The sequence below is a fragment of the Dermacentor variabilis genome, chromosome 1 (genome assembly GCF_050947875.1).
Source record: "Dermacentor variabilis isolate Ectoservices chromosome 1, ASM5094787v1, whole genome shotgun sequence".
In the NCBI taxonomy this organism is placed as follows: domain Eukaryota; kingdom Metazoa; phylum Arthropoda; class Arachnida; order Ixodida; family Ixodidae; genus Dermacentor; species Dermacentor variabilis.
The window spans coordinates 206,824,339-206,843,777 of record NC_134568.1 but is presented as its reverse complement, the minus strand read 5'-3'; the positions used below and the strand labels follow the sequence as shown (position 1 = coordinate 206,843,777).

Here is a 19,439-nt window from a genome sequence, read left to right as displayed (position 1 = left end):
GATTTTGTTGCTTTCATCTAAATTTCAACTTGTGCTGTTTCGCTGTGCTGACGGTCATGCACGGTGTTTGCACCCACATTTGGGTAAAGTGTCGGGGTGGCAGCACATCACGTCAACTTGCTAATACCCGCTTAATGTCACTTCTACTTGCACGCGTGCATTCTAAATCTTGGTAGCCTTGTAGCACTGCAAGGACGTACCAACATATTGCCTCGGGAGGGGAAAATGTTGGGGTAGCATTGCAACATGGATCTGATTGTTAGGTACATAGACAAGTGAACAATGCTTTCTATTTAGTGTCAGCCTTGCGCCATAGGACATACGCAAGCCTGTTTTGTGAACCAAAGCTTCCCTTGGATCGCTTGCCTGCTCTGTTTTCTCCGTATTTAGCCTGTGGCTTTTCACCCCACTTGGAATGTTCTTACATATGAATGCACACCCACTTGTTCAACTATTGCTGCTGCTACACTACAGCTCTGGAACCGTAATTAAAATGCAATACATGTTTCTGCACGAGCCAAGTTCTTTTTTTGTGAAATCTGCAAGTATGTATTGCATTGATAGTCAGATGATGTGTAATTTTCTCTCATTTCTGCAGTTAACTTTATTCCGTTGTTATGGACTTCTTCATGAACACTGGGCAGTCTGTGTTCATTCATGCATTTTTCTGATGCTAACATTGTCCCATCACCATATTGCAACTGCCATGTTTGTTCATATTCAAATTGCTGGTGTTATTTATTTGTTTTACTAGTGGCACAAGCTGTGTATTGAAAAGCTTAATATTATAATAACATAAAGTGGTAAAAAAAAAGAAGGAAAACTGCAAGAAGGGGTGCAAGCAGTAGAAGGAGTGGCACTGCTCTTTCCTTTTCGTTTCGCATCTTGCCGTGGCAACACACCACATGTAAGCTTCGAGGCTATCTGGCGCATGCCCGCGTGTTACCTTTCATAAAGATGACGGCTGTACCTCACATTGTCATATGTAATGTTCTGGTCATCCGTCTCTGTTGTAATGCAGCATTTTAAGTTTTTTTTTTTTCCGTTCACGACAATACCATGTTCGTAGAAATTTCTGATGCAATCACATTTTACTCCGTCCAAATGTTTTGCATCAAATTTGTCATCAATATTTTAACTGTGCCACATGCTGCTACGGACACATGTGAATTCATAAATAAAATAATAAAAAAATGAATTAGAGCAAAGCAATCAACCCAATCAATTCTTCCTTATTGGCCCATCTGTGAGACCACGATAATGTCAGATGCGTGGTTGGAGTTATAAAAGTTACACACTTTTTTACGAATTTTTTGTATGAATTTACTTTGTATCTGTGTTCTTGCGCCCCCCCCCCTCTTTCTTGTGTAATAACCCAAAAGGGGCCCTATAATGGTTAATAAATCATGACAATGATGTTGTGTTGGCGGCAAATTGTTTGTTTGCAGGGGTAAGCAGTCTTAACAGTCATTCCAGATGGATGAAATACGTGTTCTGGTGCAGATGTTCAGCTACATGCATGGCATTTGATACCTGTGTGAACAGGGTAACATTTAAACAAAACACAATATAACCACATTATTACATTTCTTAGGGGACATCAACAACAGAATGCACGTCCTGGGAAAAGTTCACATTCAACATCAATTTCGCAGGGCACATATACAAGCGGGACTGACATTTCAGAGTACAAGAGCCAGAAAAATGTAGTAAACAGGCACATATCAACATTTTACATGTTCATCAATACAGATTAAATCACTTCCACAGAATAAAAAATGTGCAGTTTAAAACAAAACAATGTCACCACACACTTAAGAGTGTAGCTATCATGTGACTATAGGTAAGAAACAAATGCATTCAATTGATTGTAATCACAAAGTCACATTGTGATGTGCACATTATTCGTATACAGATCACTATGCGACTAACAGCTAGTTGAAACAGTGTTGCACTGTTCTACTTGCACATCTTTCACTTTTTTGTCAAATGTATAAATGCTTTCAAAACAAACGCACCAATAATAATAGTTCAATGTGGGGAAGCACAACCACTTAAAAGACTGGTGCTGTCACAGGCATAATGTGGAACAAGAGATCTCGAGAAAGTATCTCACATTTTGGACTTATAGCCCCATTGCAAGTGTAAGATTCCTATTCAGAAGAAAACGTGTTGCTAGTGACTACAGTGACGGGGCCCAGTACTTGAAACATCTGCACTACAGTGACGGGGCCCGTCACTATAACAACAACACTGTAGCGACGGGGCCATCACTATAAAGATGTGGGTATTGGGGGCGAGCATAGAGTTTCATACAACTATGGGGGTGAGGACATACGGAGTCGCCATCTGTCGGAAGCACCTCACTTGCGTAGTCTGAGGGATAACGCGGCGCGCTCCGCGTAGGTTTGGCTATCGGCGCTAAATAAAGATACTACTCGGGAGCCCTCCTGGACGTTTCTGCAAGTACTCTCGAAATAACAGAAGTATTTTACCTTTAAAATAATAATCTTGGACAAACAGAAAGCACAGAATTGTTTACAGACGCTATCTCTTTACCTACTACGTGCAGTAACACTGCACGCGGTCGCCGCAATCTATTCCCTCGAACCGGTTTCTTGCGTGAAAGGTAGGCAGTCACTGAGAGAGAACTATGTGAAATATGTTCTTATAGTGAGCTGTCTGTAACCAAATGGAGCAAAGCAGAATGAAGCTTCAATGCAGCGATCACACGGGTTCGCGTGACCGACTGCGCATCTGCATGCATGTCCGCGCACAATGTTTCGCTTTCGCTGCGAGCGTGTTTTCGCATCGTGCCATGAGTTTATGCTGCAGTATATGAGCATTTGACAGTAAGCAAGCAACCATTGTTACATGAACACTATCAGAGCTGTTCAAAGATAATTTCGTTATAGCTAGGCTTTGACGCCTATGGCGGCTTGTGATGTGGCGTCGTGACGATTCAGTGTCTTTTCTTTTCCTTTTCTTCTAAAGTATTGCAAGCTTCACTACAATTATTTCTCAAGTTTCATTGCACTGTATGTTTATCGGTCTTCTAAGCGAGCAATTACCAGCTGCTTCGTTTTCTCAATCTAGTAGAATATTCATTGTCTGGTACTACACAAGCATGAACATAGGCCATGCCTTTTCTTAATATGCTTTTTACCGTTCCCTTTCCATTCTAGTGAACTTTCTTTCTCTCTTTCTTTATTATTATCATCATAGGTGTTACAGTGCATACGCAAAAGACTGGAGGACCCAATAGCCGCAGGCTAGTGGATGGGTCCGAATATGCGAAATATGATAGGCAATCGGTACAAGCATAGGGGGGATCAATACAAGGGATGAATACAACACATTATCACATTAAAAACAGAAAAAAAAAGAATTTTTTTATGACATGCATAAAAATTATGATCAGTTACATAAATTATCAAACCGCAAACAGCAGAATGCCAAGCAAGGATACAGGCACAAAATCAGTGGTTTATAGCTAATAAATAGTGCTTTGGCAAAATTTTGTGTTTCTTATTTTGGAGGGTATGGAGGGGGGGGTTGTTCCATGTCTTAACTCTAACAAATTCAAGTAGTCTTTTGCCATATACATTATGTACAGGAGGCAGCTTGAAATTTCCAGCGGCAGTATACTTCTGGTAACAAGCGATGATCAAAAAAATATGGACACAGGGAAAGGATGATTACATTTCACAACACTGTTTACTAAGCTAGCTGTTTTATGCTCGCACACAAGATCGAATGGCAATATGTTTAGTTGATTGAACAGTGGCCTGATGGGTGTATCGGTTCTCGAGTGCGTCATGATTCTTAATGCCCGCTTTTGTATAACCAAATGGAGCATAATGGAATGAAGCTTCAATGCAGTCGGGCCCCGTCACTGCAGTGTAGATGTTAAAGTGCCGGGCCCCGTCACGATAGTCACTACCAAACGTTTTCAGCCATGCCAAAGGAGGCATAGATGCACTGGGGCTCACAGAGGAGCTGTGGAAAATAATGGAGCATATTAAATTCAGAATAACATCAGCCTGTTTCGAAGCGCTAAAGCTATCCTTATGTATGGCGACTTTTATGTAGGTGCACCACAAAGTATTTATGAACTGATTACAGAAGTTTGCAGACAACTCTTACTGGAGCCTGCGAAGTGCTCATATGCTATCACCCTAATCACTTTGCATTGTACAAATATGTACATCTTATGCTGGCTATACGTTGGTGAATAACAATGCATTGAACAGAACATGTCGCAAGAGGGAAACCAAATGCTAATGTACTACTAGCACTTTATTGCCAGCCTTCAATACCGCTTTTTAAGGAATTAAGCAAGCATATAATATGTAAATTGGTTCTGTTAAGTAAATTGGTACGTTTACACCTTCAGTAAAAATGCAATGCTTTCCAGAATCGCCTAAAAAAGGGGCAATTATTACATCTCATGTCAAACGTTACTTACACGACAAAGAGCACTGGCTATCTGTCTCTCCTCTGCACTTCAGTTACTAGTGTGAATTGTGATAATTACTACAAGGACTTTTTTCCTCAATTTTTTTTAAATTCACCAGCTACATACCGGTACTTGGCACCATTAAAAATTCCTTTGGTCAGGTTTAATTACCTGCATGCCCTCCAGCAGCAGTGCCACCTTACCTTGCAGGACTCCTCCAATAATTTCTCCGATGCTTTGTTGCTTGCTACTGCAATGCTCACTCTTTTTGTAGTGTTGGCAACAGCCTGCTGAAGCAGGTTGTTCTTTGTGGCTCTTGGAGGTCCTGCATAATTTGCGAAGCAGGTTAGCTTGTAAGCTACACGACTACCAAAAAATAACCTTGCTGTTTCAGGAGGAGTAGCACAATTACGGAAGCAAAAAGAAAAGGTAATATAAGTCTCTTTTTGCACCAGGTTTGATATTGTATGTGACTGTCCATACCTTTCATACCTGAACTGATATACCAAATAAAGTGCATTGATCAGTGGAAGCAGGAATACTTTGTGTTCTCGCTTAGATGAGTAGCAGAGACCTTGCAATCATTAAAGAAATGCACGAAACTGGAAATTAAGGTTCCTTTTACAACCCCATTACTAATGGAGCACATTGTTTCATTTATGTGAAGTCCAATGTTTGTGCTGTGCATTTAGCCTTTCTTGTAATATATACATTTCCCACAGCATCCCACGGCCCAACAGTCCATAATAGCATGTAAAGTTCAGGTACTTTTTTTTGGAAATTTCTCACTCTATTTTAATAATTATTTTAATTAATTACTATAACTCATACAGACAAGCAACTAGTATGGACAAATGCTCAGCCAACAACCCCTTTACATGAGGTCATGAAAGTAATAATACGACTAGGCTACATAAATGTATGTGTTGTGTAAATGATATTTGTCTTGTTCAAATGTGTGACATGGTTTTGCATTATTATATCTATGGCATTACAGTCATGGCAATTTCACTTCTTAGACTTTCTGCTAGTTGTCTAAAATGAATTTTTCATATCAAGCTCTGCCAGTTAAAAAAGGTGACATATGACCCATAGAACACACTCCTAGGTTCATGCATAGGCAAAATTTGTTAACAAGTTACCACATAATCGTACATGCACGATTGAAAGTTGGTGCAATATTTTTTCAAATGCGCAATGAATAAGTACTATGCAGGTGTACATTAAGAATGTGTCCTGGTTGCTTTCATTCAATGCTTCAGGAATTCTTGTTAACTATTTGTGGGCAGCTAGCATACCTTAGGTTTGTCTACCCGGCAGTGACACTGCATACCATCCAAATGGTTTTCACAATGACTTCTGTTCCGCTGAACATAAAAAAATTTCTGGACGAGTTCTGTATTCATGTATTGCCACATTACTAAAAATGCAAGCTACCTGAACCATAAAAGTACCAGTTGCAGTGATTACGTACAAGACTGGTAGCATTACCATTCAATAACAGGCTATTCATAAAGTATTTGTTCAGTTTGTTTGACTTTTCACCACTCCCATTAAAATTGAAATCTAGATGTGCTGCTCAAATGAGAGTAGCTGTAACGTGAAGCAGTAGTCTCAAGTGCACACAGAATATAACATACCCACAAATGGCCAGCACTGTTACATGCATTACTCAGACGCCTCATCCAACTACATTTTACGTCACCATATGCTCCTTATACCCCATATTCTATTTGAAGCAGTCTAGATTTATTGAGAAAGCATTGCCTGGCTGTAGCTGAAAATTCCAAACTTGACTGCCTCGTCAATGTGAATGCTTGGACTTTTACCAAGCACCTAGTGATCGATGAAGTTGCAATGGTACGTTACAGATAACCTGTCTCATAAGTGAATCCCCAAGAAGACATAAAAAAAGTATGTTAACAAATAATTGCCTTGGTGCAAAATTCTGATATTACAACACAACGACATACAGCATAGGCATTTTTACAAAATGGCACAGTTCTTGCTGTTTCGTGAAAATGATAGCAAGTATATCTGCTGAAAATGTATAGCACACCTTGCTGACAGACCTTTTTCTCAGGACTGTTTCTATGCCTGTGTGCCTAGTGTTTAAGAAAAGTTCCACAAGGTTAAAGTGCCACCCAAACAAATATTGCTAGTATGCCTTCAGTTTTCCTATTAATCAATGGGCCAAATTTGGACAAATCAACTTCACGTGCCTTTCACATCTAATCACTTGCTATGAAGGGTGAACACTTGGGCATGTTGGTATGTCATGTTAAGACAGCAATGCAAGAGAGGAGGACAAACAACAGTATACACATGTAAACAGTGTGTGTTTTTCTTCGTTTTTCCCTGTCTCTTACACTATTCTTATTTTAACATAATCACTTGTCGTTAGGCTACGGAATGCATGTCGTGCAAAACATTAGCCCTTCGTGTTAATGCCGAAAGTGGCAGTGTATGCACTGCCTACTAGCTAGAAGCGCCAAAAAGTCCATGTTATAAGCGCGAAAATTAAGAGAAACTGTGCAGGAGGTGCCGTCGCGTGGTGTGCAGAATGTAAACGGCTGCACTCTCTTTTTCAGAGAACGAATCCGCTCACTTTGCACACATGCTGAAGCCATTCTGGTGCAGTATGGCGCAATTTCAGTCAATTTTCTGTGTTTGGTGCAGTTTAGCGCAAGAATTTCTGTTTGCATCAAAATTGCGCAATTGGCGCAGTAGTCGCCCCCCTGCATAGTAAGCAAATATTTGCTACCAGCATATTATGCATATTATCCCTACAATATTCTTCCGAAATAGGATGTAGAGGTTGTTAGCATGTTTTGTGCGCCCTGTCTCCAATCCTCTTTCACTCTCAGGCATCCTTATTGAACACTGACATAAAAATTAGCTAAATAAAGAACAAAGCATACAAAACTGTGTAACACATTGATATCAATGTCACCACAGCTGAGAGGAAACATTAAATTGTGGGGTAATGCGGAGTTTGCACTCTTAAAATCTTGCATTATATTTTATGTTTAACCTTATTTTATTGATAAAATTTCTTATTCTGAGGCATCACATTTCATCTAATATGTTCTGAGTTAAAAAAGAGGTTTTGCATAGTCTCTTCATCACAGCACCGCTAATGAAGGTTACTCTTTTTTTTTTTCATACAACAATTAACCAGTAAACATTTACTATGCACTTACAGTACACATTACATTCACATAACCGAAATATGTCGTGATACATAGGTTCCTTGTTAGCCTAACAAATGTCAACATGTGCACCAAACAAGAAACGTCACATCGGCTTAGTTGGCGATCTACAGGGTTTTTGTGCTTATTTGTTTTTCTTGCTGTGCCTATGTGTACACACTCGTGCTGACCAAGCAGCAATATAATCAGTTGGCATTAGTAGTACTCTCTTGAGTACATCTTCTCTGTGTGGTGTCAATTTTTCACTCAACACGTTTATTTCTCCTGTGCATTAAGTACTGCAAGGCGCATTTCATCCAGTGTGGCCAGTGCTGTGAGCTTCTATTTTACTATTACAGCTCTATTGAGATTACATGCACACATTTTTCGCATGTGAGGTCACAATTACATGAATGAACTGCAGACTTACAGCTGACACCACTTGTGCCTCCTGTAGTGCCACAGCACACACACCAGGTGCCGCTCCTCTCCACTTGATGGCCACCCAAAATTTAAGGGCCAGGCTGCTGCGAGTTGCTCTGCATTTACGCAAAACAAATTGTTAAGCAGGTCGCAAAAGTTACAAAAGACGAAGCATATTTCACAACACAGTAGGCTTTGCTCTTTCTGGTACAGCAATGCCTCCAAGGCCTACATTTGTGACGGCAACTGGTGGTCTAGCATCGTTTATCGCCTAAAGATTTTCTTTACAAAATAGATTACGCCCTTCCTTCACACTTTGTTATAGAGGACAATAGGAGAGATGAGTTTCCGACTTCGAATCCTGGCCTTTCTAAAGGAATAAAAAGAAACAAAGCGGATTCTCACTTCACAGTCGCTGGGAATAAAAGGCGCAGGCCTCGTCAGCACTGTGTTTGCTGGGCCAAGTGGGGTGAGCACCGGACCCTTGGCTCCTCCTAGAAGGCCACCGCCAGTAGCCCTGCAATGTGATTTGTGTAAATATTCGAAACAAGACGTTAGCAAAAAGCATGCATGCCTGCTTTACGTGCTTCATCTCAGCAGAGAGGTGGCCTGCGTCAGCTCTGGCATGACTGACGCATTTGTTCCACCAACAACGCCACTGCACCATGAGCTTTAGGAGAGGCCCGGCATCATTGAGCAAATGCGCGAGCTCTTTCCACATTTTCTTTTTCCTTTGAGCGGTGAATTTTGCATCCAGACCTCCCAATAATTTAACAAGGTGTGGATTCTTTTCCACAAAGTTCATTATAATTTCTAGCTGCCAATAATTGATATGAGGGCCAATGTCTCGCAGAGCCATGGCATTGTGATGTACAAACATGATCGTCTGGAAACCTGACAGCAAACAAGAACAAAATAATCAAGAAAACGTACAGACCACCACTGGACGCTTTTATTCACCATCATGAACAAATGCTTTGCCATACACTGTTCTTCAACTTGTGTGCCTGCATAAAGATTAGTGTGCACAGTCAATATCAGTGCCCTCTGTTCAATGCCCCGACTTACCATTGCATGTCACATTTCGTCAACGCAGCAGTCGATGTGGTACAAGAGGTGAGTGGAGTTGCATGTTCTCTTGAAGAATCGCAGTCTTGACAACCAGTCATACATTGCTTTGTGCACGATCAGCGACAACAATTGCAGCACTACTGTTGGAGAATGCACTGAGACAGCAACCGTCAACATGACATACTGCGACCGCCAGTTTATAGGGATTATCCATACTCGGTAGCCGACGATCCCGCATCAGCTGTTCATTGCAAGCGTAGAGATTGTCATTTTGCGTTTCAGTTCCAATGCTAGTGTCAGAGAATGCATCAAGACCGCAACTATCAACATGAAATACTGTGACCGCCAGTTTACAGGGTTTATCCATGCTCGGTAGCCGACGATTTGTGGTAAGCTGTTTCTAACAAGCATAGAGGCTGCCATTTTGCGGTTCAGTTCGCTAATGTGGCCCCCTAGTGATACGCTTACAATTGCAGCCGATACATTATCATAAAATGAAGTTAAACACCGCTCTACCGTGTCTTAAGCTTGTAAAAGTAAAATTTTTACACACATTACTTTGTTAGAAGTCACCTAAACAAGCTTGTTTCAGATCTTCCCTCAATAAATCACGAACAAAACTAACCACAAATGGCTAAACAGCATGTTGTTCAATTTACAATGACACGGGTGACTTCCAGGGTGCACCAAGTCGTATGTTCTTCGTGCCGATGTTCAGAACAACCGAACGCACTCTGATGACATCAGACAGAAGTGGACTTGTCCACTAGGTGGACTCTTACAGAATACCACCCCTGGTCTGGCTGTATCAATGCATGCTCTGCACCCTTTCACACATTGTTTACCTTCATTAACTGCTTTTCAATATCATTGTAGGTCATCTTCCCTTGTTTTCTTGTGCAGACATTAGCAGCTACAAACGAAAACTCTATGGACGTGCAGGATGGAGGCAAGGGTGGCATTGTAACATACGAATTCCTTGCGCACAAGGTTGTGGTTACTCAATATCGTGATGCTCACGTGTGGGTCCTCTAGGAGCCACAGTGCTTCATTGTTGCTGGGGCTAAGCGATGGCACTCCCGGTCAGGCCAGGGAAAAAATGAAAAATTGTCTACAGATGATTCCTCAGCATGAACATCTGGACTGGTCATCACCATATAACCATACAAGTGTTGGCTATATTTGTTGACAGATGTCTGGTGGAGCTCCTACCAGTGCCCTTCACTCGTTAGCCATTTAGACTTAAGTAGGGAATAGTAGCGGACACACCATCAGATGTTCAAGTTCTTCAAAAATGTGGCCAAATCTGTAGTGTAATTAAAAATAACTGCATGTTAATAAGTCCTAAAATACTGTTCGTGTGTTGCAAAATTAGATGTATATGATCCACATATCAGACTGATAGTAACATGTATGCTTAATGGCCATAAACTCCTGTCTATATCGGAGAAGTCATAGACTGTACTAAACAAAGAAGAAATGAGCAGTAGCAGCTTTTACCGCCTATGAAGGCCACTTAAAAGCACTTTCAAGAGAGCTTGCACAACTAGTTGTTCAACTCTGGAAGCCAGTTATACATATGTTCAGGTGATCGAGGTGTAGCTACAGGGCACCAATTAAAGTAAGGAGATAACCCATGCACGTGTTTTCATGCCCTTGGAAATGTCACTTGCACACCACAGGCCTTCTACTGCAACTTCCACCAAATTTAAAATGCTTAAAAGTGTTAACAGCATGTCTCGTCAATAGAGTTACTGGTTACATGCATTTGGTTACAGGAAAAAGTAACTGAATTACAGTGAGCATTACCAAGTAAACAAAGTAATCATTACATTACAATACTACCAAAACTAATTGATTACATGTAAATTGTTACACACAAGTCTGATACTGGTACAGTGCACACCGCCCTGCCGAACTAAAGCAATTATCAGTCAACTGGCAAACTTCAGCAGGGTGAAATGTATTTGAAGACAATAAAAGTGAGATGATGACATGATCACAAGGGATAAAAGTGAGACCAAACATTTAACCGTTTGCGGCATAAATTAATTAAAGTTAATTAATTAATTTTATTAAATTAATGGAAAATGTGTTTAGGTTTCTCGTGCAAGTAATGTACACCTGCCTGAATAATACAGCTCAAGGAGTAATTATGTTATCTGCAACAGGCAATTTTTACAAATTTGGGAAACTTAAAAATTATCACCCCACATTATCACTAGAGACTGTAACTTTGGGCAAATGCTTAATTTTTAGAGCCCAGCTCTTAGGCGCCCATTCCTGCGTTGAGCACCGGCGCCCCCGGGGCGTAACCACTCGAACAAGCTTGTGTCACTGCTTGCGCATTCATCATCGTCTTCTACCACAGCTGGCTCGTCAGCGTCCATCGGCGTAACCGTGCGAACAGACTCATGACACTGCTTATGCGTTCATCGTCTTATTCCACAGCTGGCTCCAATGTCACTCATCATGCCAGTGCTCTCGTAATGCCCCTCGCGCTCGTGCCACTGCTCACGCATTCATTGTCGTCTTTTTCCACAACTGGCTCCGATGCTGCTCATCATGCCAGCGTTCCCATACAGCACTTCCCTCTGTGAAGACGCTGACGGCACTGGCCCACTGCCAGTCAGTACAGTGATTTCGGACTCTAATTCTTTTGCTCAATATATTGTGAAATGAAAACACGTACTGAGCTGCACTCAAATTTTGCATGAAGGAGTATCGTAATCATCGGACACCTTTTCTTACGATTTTAGTACGCTTATTTAACATATAAGCATGAACTATGTGTCTAAAGACAGTTTAGTGACACCTTTATCATGCCTATAAATACATTTCGATATTGGTGCCTATATTAGATTTTCAGAGCCTAAAAAATCTTTGTGTTTTGTCCTAGTCTCATTTTATTTCTAATACTAAAAAACGCTAGGGAACTTGGCTAGGCTATGGACAGCTAATTATTACCACAAACACTTTGCCAGTGCAAAGGCCTTGCAGTGGGTTCTGCACAAGGTAGAGCATCAAGCACCTGTATCTAAGTTCCCCAGTTGAAATTGAAGTACCTACCCTTTTCAGACTTGAAATTCGTTGGGAAAAGAAGTAAAAAAAGAAAATGTGGAAGCCAGTGAGGCATGCTAGTCCAGGGTTGCAACCACATTTTAAAGAGCCACTGCACACACACACACACACACACACACACACACACACACAAAAAAAAAACACTTCCTCGCCATAACAGGAATCAGCCATCCTGGTGGTACTACCTGCCTCATGAATTGCACAATTAACCACTTGGCCCTCAGTTGCCGGCACAGTGAAAGGTGCTAGGTGAGCAAATGATGTAGAGAAAGGTCATGGCAGGGAGAGGTAGAAAGAATTCGGATTAATCACCCAAAAAGATGGCACACAGAACTAAGAACTACAGTACCACAGCCAACACATCTGTCACTGTAGTCGCTACACAAATCACTACAGTTTAAAAAATATGCAACTTAGTGTTCTTTTTTTACACCAGCTGACTTCTGAGACGTATTTGAGTTAGCCACCACAGTGCAAAGATAAATATAAAGATCTGAGTGTGACGCTCAACGGCCTTGTCAATGAAGGAAGTTGGGAATGTGACGAGTTGTTCGAACAAGATTATTCCAATACTGCTGTCACTGAGTGCATTGTCTATTAGGTTACCCAATTTGTTGGCAGGAAGCTGAGTAGGGGATCAACTTGTGTTTATTTTGCCTTTACAAAAGGGCTTTTGCAAAGCACCTGAAGCAGTCCTCGTGAATTGTAAGACAAGGGGAAGCTCAGAGACCCCAAAACATTCAGCTCTGCATCCTCTTTAAGGAAACTGAGGAAAAATATTCAAAGCATGTAGGCGAAAGGAATGTTTATAATGAAGTAGCAGACGTGCTGGGAAGCTCACTTTTCATGTGGCCTCCACAAAGAGGACACGCTTGACAAACTGCTCTTGTACACATTGTCATAACTTGTGTGAAGACTTTAGGCCATGTGAGGCCCCTGTTGAGTAGTTTTCCATTCTTTAATTTTTTTTTGTACTCTTTATACTGTATATTTCTGTGACTACTCCTTAAATTTTTGCACTGAAAGAAACAATGCTATAGTTTTCGTACTCTAACTGAATTACAAGTATTTCTGCCCATAAATAAATGGCTAGGCGATCATGCAGCGTCATAATATCGTACATGTGTTTCAGAAAATGTTGTAAACCATCAGCATCCTGTTAGTGAAAATAGCAAAAGGCTGTGACACACATTGAAGCAAACTCGGAAGCATTGAAAGAAATTGTGTCCTAGTCGTTAAAAAAAAGATATTTGACTCAAGCAATTTCCTGACTTCCCTTTGATGTGGTCATAAAATTATTCAAATTAGAGCAGAGTTTCTGAAAACTTGCAACCATTACTAGTTTCTGAAGCTGTTTATTTAAACCTCATATAATACCTAGGTCCACTAAGAGTGTAGGCAAGGTGATCATGCAACAACAAATCATGTGAACCAATGTACTCCAAGTCTCCTTGTTTACAGTAACAATGAAAGAGCAGACTTTCAGGCACTAGAAAACGGACTTTTAGGAGCCTAAAACAGGCTCTTAAAGCATCATTTCAGGCACAATAGGGGCCAAAATCGGCGTTATAAGTTATTTGCCAACCACAACCTGTTTTATGAACTGAATGTGTAGGGTTCAATTTCACGGCATGAAAACTGAAGTAGCTGAAGGTGTTGACTTGTGAGGCCTTAAAGGCAGCAACCATATTATGCAAGCCATCACAATGTTTCCTAATGCTTTGCTTCACTACAGCTGAGCACACGAGAGGATGCATCTGTCTATCTGTATACTGCAGCCAGCCTGTTGTTTGACACAATTGTTCTAATGCAATAAGCTGGTAGTGTATAATCGCTAAAGTTTCCCATTTACAATGCCACACTGAGTGGAGCAAGCACAAAAAAACACAAAGATGCCTGGTAAACCCTTAAAGAGCCCCTGAAACGGTTCAGACAAATTTTGTAGACGCGTAGGGTACAGCTTAAGTAGAACATTCGCACGGCAATTTAAGTGAAGCGTTACGTGTTAATGGAGCTACAAGCGATTACAAGTTGCCCTCCTCCCTAGCCATGCTTTTCCTCCTCAACTCGTTCACCGAGCTATCGCGGCTAAGCTCCGCCTTCACTGGTTCTGCGTCATGATGCGACGTCAGATCGTCCACTTCCGGTTGTTCTGGAGCCCGCCCCCACCCACGTAAGACCTCTCCGCTAGCCGCTTGGCCGTCGACTCCAAGCAACAGCTATCGAAGCAGTGTGTGTTGCGAGCATTCTGTCGCAGCGCCGAACGTGTCTGGTAAGCGCAAGGGAACACGGCCAGGCCCTGTCCCCTTGCGCTTGAGTTTACCCTAATACCGGACTCGTGAAACGCTATTGGGTTAGTGATCTTCCGGTGTAAAGTGACAGCCGCAATCGTGCAAATCTTGGCGCCGATCGGATAATGGCAGTCCGATACACTGCAGCCAGTCCGCTCATCTACTGGCTTGCAGAGGGACATGATGTCGCAGCTTGACATATTGCCAGTCGCTACGTTTGCAGTCCACAACGCAATAAAGTCGAATCATAGCGCTCGCGAAAAGACAGACCGACACTGATGGTGAAGCTCTCGTCAAAGACGGAGCATGTTGTAACACAAGCAGACGACACTTGCTGTGTGCCGGAAGTGCTTAAGTGTACTGAAAAATTGTTCTTGTGCATTCTCTTTATGTTACTTTCTTTTTATAGAAACAAATTAACCAACATTTCAACTATGACGAACATAATTTGTTTACCATAAAGTTGGAAAAATTATAGATCACACTCCCTGGTCAGCCAATTGGATAGCTCACCCCACTGACGTCATATGGGCGATTTCCGTCATATGGGTAGGGGCGGCTTAAAATTCCGTCGAGCAGTGTGCTGCGATCGGCAGCGATGTGCATTTTTAAAACCTTGTAATAAATTACACGCCATACGCGGAGCATTTAGTTGCGTCAATTAATGATCAGAAGGATCTACTCTAACAACTCAGTACGTTTGTAGAAAATCGTCAAAATTGTTTCAGGGTCCCTTTAATGAGAAAAGCTAAAATCTGTCCATAACAAATTGAAAAGTGAATGTTTACAAATCTTTGTAAAAGTTATAAGGGCAGTTACACAAGAGCATTACTTCTAGGTTTTGATGTTACAAGATTGTCTATTTGCTTGCTCAAAATAAGCTTGCAGGTGGAAAACAATCTCTCAACTTTGACAAAGGTGAATGGGACATTCTTGCATTTCGGAACGTTTGACTGCTTCACAAACTCTGGGATTTTCAAGTGTTTGCTGTATGAACCTCCCCAATTTTCTTTCTTTTCTGGAGCTGAAAAAGATCCGCAGTTTTTGTTTAAAGGGCCCCTCACCAGGTCTGGCCATTTTGAGCTGACAAGCGCAGAGCATGCAATGCGCAATAACAATCGTGTCTGCAAAGTATTACATTGCTACAAGCTGCGGAAAGGTCTGAAATTTAAAACCAAATGCCATTTCCCTTCTCCTCACAGCCACTGCACTCCAAGCCGGAGGATGACATACACGTGCTAGCGCGCCTACGTTCTGCTGTGTTCCAGCACGGGATCATGCTCTGCAATCCGTTTGTGCCTGCCTCAGTATTTGCGTAGACCACTAGTCGGGTGCCCTCGTGCACAGTGTGAAAAATTGTGCAATGCGCGAAACGAGACAATCACAACAGCTCCCACGCGACGCCGTCAGCGGAAGTGTCCCGCGCTGCAAAAAAGTGAAGAGAAAAAAAAATGAAGGCGGGGCCCATGACGTATGCGTCACGCGATCCTCAAGGTCTGACATGGGAGAACGCAGGGAAGGAATTTCGCTTGCAGAGGCTAGACGGGGCAAGTGGAGAGAGTCGCTTGGCAGTGGAGCTCGCCTCCTGAAATCATAGGTTCGCGGCACTGAACTACTTCTATCTTGGCTATTAATGAGTCTACTATTAATGAGCCGGCTATTAAAGGAGCGTTATCAGTTCTGCTGCTATCAGTTCTGCGCTATCAGTTCTGCTGCTACTATCAGTTACTGCTGCGGTGGATACAGCCATGTGGCAAAGATGTGCCAAAGCGACGCGCAGAAAGGATGCCCAAAAGTACGTTCACAATGCAAGCAGGGAGAAGCGTTTGCAGTAACAGCGGACGTCAATGAGGAAAATGGAGACAATGCGCACATTTGGACATCAACTACACCCTCCAAAGGTCAGCTACCACCACCTATTCTTCCTACTTTCACATGGTGTGGCACTGACGTACCTATGATTCTAGACACTGGTTCACCCATCTGTGTTGTGTCCAAAGAGCTTTCTGAGAAAAACCGTGAACAGTGGCCGCAATTAGAACCCGCATGCATCAAACTGTCCTGTTATCTTGGAGAACTACCAGTATTAGAGAAATTGAGTATGTCGGTGTCCTACAACGACAAGGAGGTCAAGAGTTCTTTGATAATCCTGAGCTGTTCAGGTCCGAGCCTCTGAGGACGAGAGTTGATTGCCAAGTTCAGTGACGCAGGATCTTCGGTGTTCAACGTATCAGAGCAACAAGGCCTTGGTCCAGGAAGCAGCCGTACCACCACCATGGATGCCGTCCTGTCAGAGTTCAAAGACATCTTCAGCCCGGAGCTGGGTCTAACCGACGAGCACCCTGTCTATCTCAAGCTCAAGGAAGGCACCATGCCGAAATTTTGTAAGGCCCATTCCTTTCCATTTGCTTTGCACGACAAAGTTTCAAAAGAGATTGATAGGCTCGTAACACTTGGAGTACTGTCACCTGTAACGCACGCCGAGTGGGCTACTCCCATTGTGCCTGTAATGAAGAAAAATGGTAGAATCTGTGTCCATTTTAAGCTGATCTTGAATCCCGTATGTGAACTGGAGCAGTACCCGTTGCCAGCCATTGATGACATTTTCGCATGCCTTAAAAGTGGGGACTGCTTCAGCATTCTAGATTTAAGAGACACGTACAACCAGATTCCCCTCGATAAGGACTCAAGGAAGATGTGTGTAATCAAGACACAGCGTGGTTTGCTTTGTTACAACCGACTGCCGTTCGGCATAGCTTCCGCGCCTGCTATCTTCAGCAGAAAATGGAAACAGTTCTGCAGGGTCTGACAGGTGTTCAAGCTTACCTCGACGACATCTTGGTATCAGGAAAACTTGGTAGCGCCGACAAGTTATGACAAGTACTGCTGCGTTTTCGTGAGCATGGAGTGAAGCTCAGACTTGAGAAGTGCAGCTTTCACCAAGAGGCAGTGACGTATATGCATCATAAAATTGATCGTGAAGGTCTGCATCCAATTGAGAAGCATGTTGAAGCAATCGCACGAGCCCCCAACCCACAAAATGTTCAGCAATTGCGGTCATTTCTGGGCATGATTACATTTTATTCGAAGTTCGTGCCCAACATGTCTTCCTTACTTGCACCGCTGTACAAGTTGTTATAGAACAGCACACGTTGGTTCTGGGGACATGCGCCAGAAGCAGCTTTTCGTGAAGCAAAAAAATGCCTTCGGGAAGCGGCTGTGCTGGCTCACTATGATCCCGAGAGACCCCTCAAGCTAGAGTGTGACGCTTCACAGGACAGAATAGGTGCCATGCTTTTTCATACATTTGGAAAGATCAACAAACTTGTCAGTTTCCGTTCTAGAGTATTAACAAGGGCTGAGAATAATTATTCCCAGCTTGAGAGAGAAGCCCTTGCTCTTGTGTTTGGAGTGTCCAAATTCCGTGATCTCCTGGCCAAGAATTCGTATTGGTCACCAACCACTAGCCGCTTGTGAGCCGGCTGAAGGAGGATCGACCAACTCCAACATTGGCTGGAATACAACGCCGGGCGCTGTACCTAGGCGGATTCTGCTATCAGCTTCAATACTCTCCTGGTAAACAATTCTCAACGCTGAAGCCCTTAGTAGACTGCTGCAACGGACGGCTGAGCCAAAGCCAGCAGAAGTGGATCCACCTGACTATCTGCTAACCCTGACTGGGTTCGATGAGGGAGTTGTGTCAGTTGAGGAGCTAAGGCAGTTAACTGCAGATGACCCTTCTCCTAGTCAAGTTATGCAATTCGCTAAGAACAGTTAGCCATACTGCACAAGAGGCTTGAACACGAGTATCGCGTACTTTTTTGACAAGAAATTGGAGCTGTCTTTGGCTCATGGTCTGTTGTACTGGGGCCGTCGAGTAGTCATTCCGATGGAGGCGTGACGTCGCGTCTTATACCTTTTGCATGAGATGCATCAAGGATCATCCGCTATGAAGGCGGTTGCTAGATCGTCATTCTGGTGGCGAGCTTTAGATAGCGAAATAGAGGGAGTGACAGCGTCATGTCAGAACTGTGTTCAAAATCTGCCCATACTAGGTACAGCAACGCCAAAAAGCTGGCCCGCTACTGCTGAAAAATGGGCAAGGGTGTATATAGATTTTGCTGGTCCTATTGCAGGGAACATGATACTCGTGGTCGTGGATGCACACATTAAGTGGATTGAAGCTGTGCCACTCTGACAAGCCAACGCTTCGTGCATAATCAACTGCCTGCGCGGTATCTTCTGCAGCTTTGGCGTGCACCGAACGATCATCTCGGATTATGGAGCGAAGTTTACCGGTGACAAGTTCGCTACTTTTGTCAAGAAGAACAACATAATGCATCTGCACGCAACTGTATATCACCCTAAGTCAACCAGTCTAGCAGAAAGCGCAGTCAGGATACTTAAGGATGGCCTCAAGAAGATTGGTGAGGGGTGGTTAGAAGATAAGCTAAACAGGCTGCTTTTCAATTACAGAAGGACGCCTAACAGCTCTAGAAAATCACAGCCAGAGCTGCTTTTCGGATATAAAATTCAATCCCGGTTAAATACATGTTTCCCTCCTGTACACGCAGGGCAAGCCAATGAAACAGACAGGTGGCCACTGCCATTGCCTGAAGCTGCCGTGTACGCCTGCAACTTCAGACGGGTGAGAAATGGACGCCAGGAATTGTAGAGTCTAGAACAGGTTCTCAGATGGTTAACATACGAACACCAGCCGGATCAGTAAGACGACATGTTGACTAGGTGCGGAAACGGGAAGATGTGACGCCACCACTTGGTACAGATCATGAAGCGGCAAATCGAGCATCAAGAACAGGTACCCCTAGCAACTACCCACAGTCACTGAGACCGTCAGCTGAACAAGAGAGCACAATAGAACCTGAGCATGAAGCTCAGCCGGGACTTGCAGGGAGCAACGCT

General features: G+C 42.8%; 1 protein-coding gene across 7 annotated transcripts in view; it reads right to left on the bottom strand.

Moving 5' to 3' along the window:
- Window positions 1-19,439, bottom strand: part of LOC142591373 (heat shock factor protein 1-like) — a 170,120-nt gene that overhangs the window by 134,684 nt on the left and 15,997 nt on the right. Inside the window, exons 1-2 of one of the 7 annotated variants that reach the window (XM_075703722.1) lie at window positions 8,081-8,168; window positions 4,663-4,784 (exon numbers count right to left, since the gene is read on the bottom strand). The exons of the other annotated variants lie outside the window; for them this stretch is intronic. The gene's annotated coding sequence lies outside the window, so the exon portion shown is untranslated. Of the gene's footprint in view, window positions 1-4,662; window positions 4,785-8,080; window positions 8,169-19,439 lie in introns of those variants that run through there. 7 annotated transcript variants of the gene reach the window in all.